The 5680-nt window shown below is 35.8% G+C and overlaps 1 long non-coding RNA gene across 1 annotated transcript; it reads left to right on the top strand.

The window, feature by feature from the left end:
- Positions 1-1132: 1132 nt before the first annotated feature.
- LOC109198535 (uncharacterized) lies at positions 1133-5211 on the top strand. The gene is made up of 3 exons (XR_002059296.2): positions 1133-1260; positions 3501-3531; positions 5068-5211. It is a non-coding gene; the product is annotated as an uncharacterized LOC109198535 (long non-coding RNA).
- Positions 5212-5680: the final 469 nt, after the last annotated feature.

Below are 5680 nucleotides of genomic sequence, written 5' to 3'. Positions count from 1 at the left end.
TGATTTTTTTTTATTTTTTTTTTCACTACAGATTGTGATGCAGTATTGACCTGATGCTGATTTCAGTTGTCTGATTCTGTATTTTGTTCTTTTGTTACAGAGTGAACAGAATTCGGTTTGCCTTGCTGGTAAGTAAGCAGCAATTGTAACTGCAGCAATATGAATGTCACTGTGTAACATGTTTAGCAACTTACCTAACATAGTTTGGTTTTGTGACATTACCATTTACTGATGGCAAAACCAAATGGTCAGAATTTATACCTGTAGCAGCAAGGCCCACACATGACCTCTGACTGTCCCTGAAGCTTAATAGGCCATTTGTGTCTGATTTTATGTTTCAACACGAACAACTGTTTTTATACAGTTGTTCGTGTTGTCCGTTTGTTTGTGGATTACGTAGCAGACACAACTATGAACGCATTTTAGGTGAGTTATGTAAGTGGTAGCTTAAACACTTAAGAGCACACAGTTGTTGATTTATATCTTCACTCATATTCTGCTTATGTATTACATTAAAGTCAGACCACTATAGAAGTATTTTTGCCTGAGTGAATAGAAGTGGTAGGTTAAACATTTAAGCAATAATAAAAAACTCAGAGAACCAGAGTTGTGAGTAGGCAATGTTGTGTATGTTAAAGCCGGTGTGTAATTTATATACACTAAGTTTAAATCAGTTTCTTAATAATTTGCTTGATACAGTGTGTTTGAAAATTATATATAAAAGGGAAATATTGCAAAATACAAAAAGATTCCTGCCAACAGGTACAATGGAAGGACTTTTTATTATAATTTTTGTAATTGCAAAAATGGTGTGCCACTGTTGTTACTATGACATGTCAAAATTTACATGTATTTTAGGATTTACATATTCAGATCAGAACTAAAACCTGATGAGGTTTCCGTTGATTCTAACAGTTGTGGTTTTCCACACTTTATTAAGCACTGACTTGTGATAGAAAATGATGGAGCTAAAAGCCATAATCTGTACCAACAAATATTGGTGCCTCTTCTTTGCACTTCTGTAGTATGCATGCCTTTATTACACATGTTATCGCCATATGAGACTCTGTAACTAAAGTTTGTCCTCTTCAGACTACAGTGAGTTCATAAAGGCTTGAAGAAATTGAGGATTTGACTAGTTATTTCATCTCACAGTAAATTGGATTGTGTGTGAAGAGGTTCAACAGTGTAAGTCATTAAACAGTGATCTGATGTGTTGTTTCCTTTCTCTAGGATACTGATCTGGTCGTCGCAAGTCTGGTAAGTAAAGGTTTTGTCTGCGGTACAGTGCTGAGAAAGGTCTTTCTTCCTTGCAGATTTATTTTGTTTATGCTTTTTTCACATGTTTCAAATCATCTAACAAGGATGACCTGGATAAATACAAAAAGCAGTTTTAAAGTGATGATTCATTTTTGAACCAGAACAACCTGGTCTAATGTAAAAACATGTTGGTCTCTAATACCCAGCTGTGGATGCCCTGATAGCAACAATTACCATCAAGCATTTACAATAACTGGTAATGACTGGTTTACATCACTGGTTGATTTTGGTCCACTATAATTTCAGAATTGTCTTAATTAGATCCAAACAGGACAGGCAAAAAAAGAAAAAAAAGTCTTAATTAAGGCCCAATATAGGGTTTTCAAGTCATACCAAGTATCTTAATTTCATTAAAGTCCAGACTGATTAGTTTATACCAAAAGTTTTGTTTTATTCATTCAATTGGACTTGCTTGTGTGCTTCAGATCCTAAGTGTGATTAAACTTAAGCCCAGGACCTGATGAGTTGATGGTCTTGAAGGTCCTAAAGTAGTAAAGGAACTCTGGGACATCACAGTAACAGCACCATGTTTGACTTTAATGCTGGTGTTTTTCTCTCACTATAGATGATTCAGTTTAGTGCAGTTAGTCAGCACAGCTCTTGGTTATCATCGAGATATTATTAGGCAACTTGTTTTTGCCTGTTCAGCTACAACATCTGGGAGGGTTTTTGTTTTCTGGGTCTCCAAATCCTTAGAAATCTCTTTGTAAACCTTTACAGAACTATATCTGTTTGTTTCACATTAGAGCAGCTCATGACTAGCAGTTTAGGGACAATTAAATATTCACATAGGGCAGGGGTCTCAAACTCCACTTTTCAAGGGCCAGTGTCCTGAAGCTTTTCCATGTGTCCCTGTTACAAAACACCTGAATAACATTTGTAGGTCATTAGTAAGAGTATAGAATTTCACTGTATGCTGAAGTGGCATCCCCTAAGACTACTAATATTGAAGTAATTTAAGTGTTTGGAAAAATGTACTTCTAAAAGTACTTTCATTACATCATGTTCATTCACTCATGAGCTGCTATAACATGAATCAAATGGCCGAATTACCACCTCAGCATGCAGTCAGGTTCTGTAGAGTTTTGCTAATGACCTACTAATGTTATGCAGGTGTGTTGCAACAGGGACACATACAAAAGTTTCTGGACACCAGCCCTTGAGGACCAGAGTTTGAGACCACTGGTGGTAGGGCATTGTGGATTTCAAAAGCTTCTTCCCTTAAATCACTGCCTGAAAACTGCTTTTTGTAATTTGTCATAATGACTTGCAAAATATAGGTGGGATGAAAACATAAACATAAGAAATTTTTATAGTGGCCTGATATTTTATCAAGGCTGTTTTTTGAAAATAATCCTGGCCTAATTTACAAAAGATGAACTGTGTCTGAAAGTCATGTTTGTTTGTTTGTTTGTTTAAGAAATGTGGGAATATCCAGCAAAGATCTTACATGGAACAGCTCAGATACAGCACTCACTTCTGTTCTTTTTATCATGAAATGATCTACAAAGAAATTATCATCATACTAAATTTAGCTAATTAGGCCTTAATATCAGCTATGATAAGTTTATCATAGATTTAGTGGAGTGCTTATTGCTGTGTATCAAACGTGCCCCAAATATGACTGAAATATGTAGAAACTGCTGTCTCCAAATTTCTCATTTTGCCAAAATACATACAGAGTGGCCTGAAACTGTCTGCTCTAACCTCAGTGTGTTGGTTTTGTTGGACCATATAATATTTACAGTAAGTTATTGTAGCAGCACATCTTGGTGTAAGTTTATAGAGTGTTTGTTTTTATTGTGTCAATAGAATTTGAATGCAGGCCACCTCAAATGTTAAAGCCTACAAACATTCCATACAAGCTATCATTTGTGATTGTTGCCTACTTTTAAATTGTGACATCACCATTTGATAAAGTGTGCAGTGCTAGGCTAGGTGAAGCAAATCATTGGTTACAATATCTACTCTCTTATGTAACTGAACCTAAATTTTGGAGCATTACATGACTCAGAAACTTGTGTGGCTTATTGCAAATGGATAAAACTACATATTACCTTTATGAAGATGATCATCTTTATTAGGGTGCGGAAAAAGAAAACAGAGGAGAGTTGTTGTTGTCTAATGCTGATTGGAGTTGTCTGAGCCTGTATTTTTGTTCTTTGTCTTTTGTTACACAGAGTGAACAGATCTTTGGCTTTGCCTTTGCTGGTAAGTAGACAGTAATGGTAATGTTTAGTAATTTACTTACAGTAGTTTGGCTATTTGTGTTATCTTGCCCTTCACTCATGGGCAAAGACAAATAGTCAGGATTTAGAATCTGTAGCAGCAAAGCCCCCACACAGGACCACTGACTGCCCCTGAAAATGTCAATGAAGTTTAATAGCCCATTAATGTCTGATTTTAATTTTTGATGGCTTATCAAGTCCAAACATAGTTAAATGTCAGAGATATCTTTATGCAGTTGTTCGATTTCTCCTTATGTTTGTGGATTTAAGTGTGAGTATAGGCGGTACCTTAAACACTTAAGAGCACCACAGCTATCGATTTTTATTTTCTCTCTCATTCCACTTATGAATTAGCATGAAGTCAAAACGCTAGAAGTATTTTGCCTGAGTGACTAAGGCTACGTTCACACTGCAGGCGAAAGCGCATCAAATCAGATTTTTTTGTCATGTTGGTATCAGTGATGGTATCATGGTATGACAGTGTGAACGGCACAAATCCGATATCTTAGAAAGCGACTGCTGTTTGAATTTCAGTTGTCTTAATTAAGGTCCAAAATAGTGTTTTGAAATCATTTCACAGCTCTTGCTGATCATCAAGATGTTTTTAGGCAAATGTGAGAAAGTTTGTGTTCTTTTTGGCCAGTCAATAAATAATTTTGAGTTTAATGGATATAAAGTGTTTAAAGCAGGAGGCCTGAAACTGTCTGCTGTAACCTCAGTGTGCGGGTTTATTTGGACCATATAATATTTACAGTAAGTTACTGTAGCAGCACGTCTTGGTTTGAGTTTATAGACTTAGTTTATTGTTTTAATAGAATGTAAAAATGTCCTTAACAGTTCCACCATCATTTGTTAAACATTGTCATTCTGTTCAGTCCAATAATTTACTGTAGAACTCTTTAGTATTTAAAGCCCTACATGTACTGTATTTTTGAAATTATAAGGCATAACGTCAATAAACAAGTCTGTTTTTAAGGCAGATTAAGCCAAACAAAACAGTCAGATAAGTCAAACTTTATTCAAGTCATTCACAAACAACTCTCAACACTGTTCAGTTGTAACACATAAAATACAGAACAATACTCACTTTTTCAGTTCATTCCTCATCCACAAATCCATCAAACTCTTCATGGGTTGATCAATTTGAAATCTGCTTCATAAGCATGTCTCTTAGCACGTGCCAGGTCCTTGTACACACACCATAATGTTATGTTGAAGCACCGTACAAATTACTCTCCGAGGGTCCTGACTATGGTAGCCATAATGCTCTGACAATACATCAAGCAGCGTAGCTTTGTAGCTTATGAAGTCTTACTAAAATATTTGACAGAATTTTGAGCGCTGTGTACCACAGAAATCCCGTTCGAGGTCAGTAAGCATAACCAGAATCGATACATTAGGCACATTGTATGTTTTTGAGAAAATGACAGGATTTTAGGTGTGCCATATAGTCTGAAGAATATGGTAAATCCAAGCATATTGGAAATACGACTAATTCCAGGCCTTTTGTGTCTTACAGGTGACCTGCTGCAGAAGATCCTCTCTCTCTATCATTATAAGCAATTCTGTCTATCCTATCACTCTCCCAACTCTATCTAATTTGACAGCCATTCTATCTTGTATCCCTCTCTCTACTGCTCTATCTAATTTGACAGCCATTCTATCTTGTATCCCTCTCTCTACTGCTCTATCTAATTTGACAGCCATTCTATCTTGTATCCCTCTATCTCTACTGCTCTATCTAATTTGACAGCCATTCCATCTTGTATCCCTCTATCTCTACTGCTCTATCTAATTTGAGAATCCAAGTTTTCAGAAATCCAAGTTTTCAGAAATCCAAGTTACCAGTACTTGCTCTGTCTGTTACAGAATTCTGAGAGATCTCTGCTCTCACTGCTCCTTCTTTCCTGTCATTAAGCTCTCTCACATTCAGTCATTTTGCTGGAAATTACAAGTTGAATATACAGTAGTAGAATTACAGTACAGTAGAACTTATAGTAGAAACTACTTACACAGCCCTACATTTGTCATTTTAATTTTGCATTAGACTTTAGTTTGGACTGCTAGTTTGGCTTACTTTGATCAATTGTATAAAATATCACCTTTTTATAAGTTTATTTGTAATAAGATAA

Source organism: Oreochromis niloticus, unplaced genomic scaffold (genome assembly GCF_001858045.2).
Source record: "Oreochromis niloticus isolate F11D_XX unplaced genomic scaffold, O_niloticus_UMD_NMBU tig00003750_pilon, whole genome shotgun sequence".
Classification (NCBI taxonomy): Eukaryota; Metazoa; Chordata; class Actinopteri; order Cichliformes; family Cichlidae; genus Oreochromis; species Oreochromis niloticus.
Note: the sequence above shows the minus strand (reverse complement) of the source record. Positions and strands in the feature narration are given on the sequence as shown.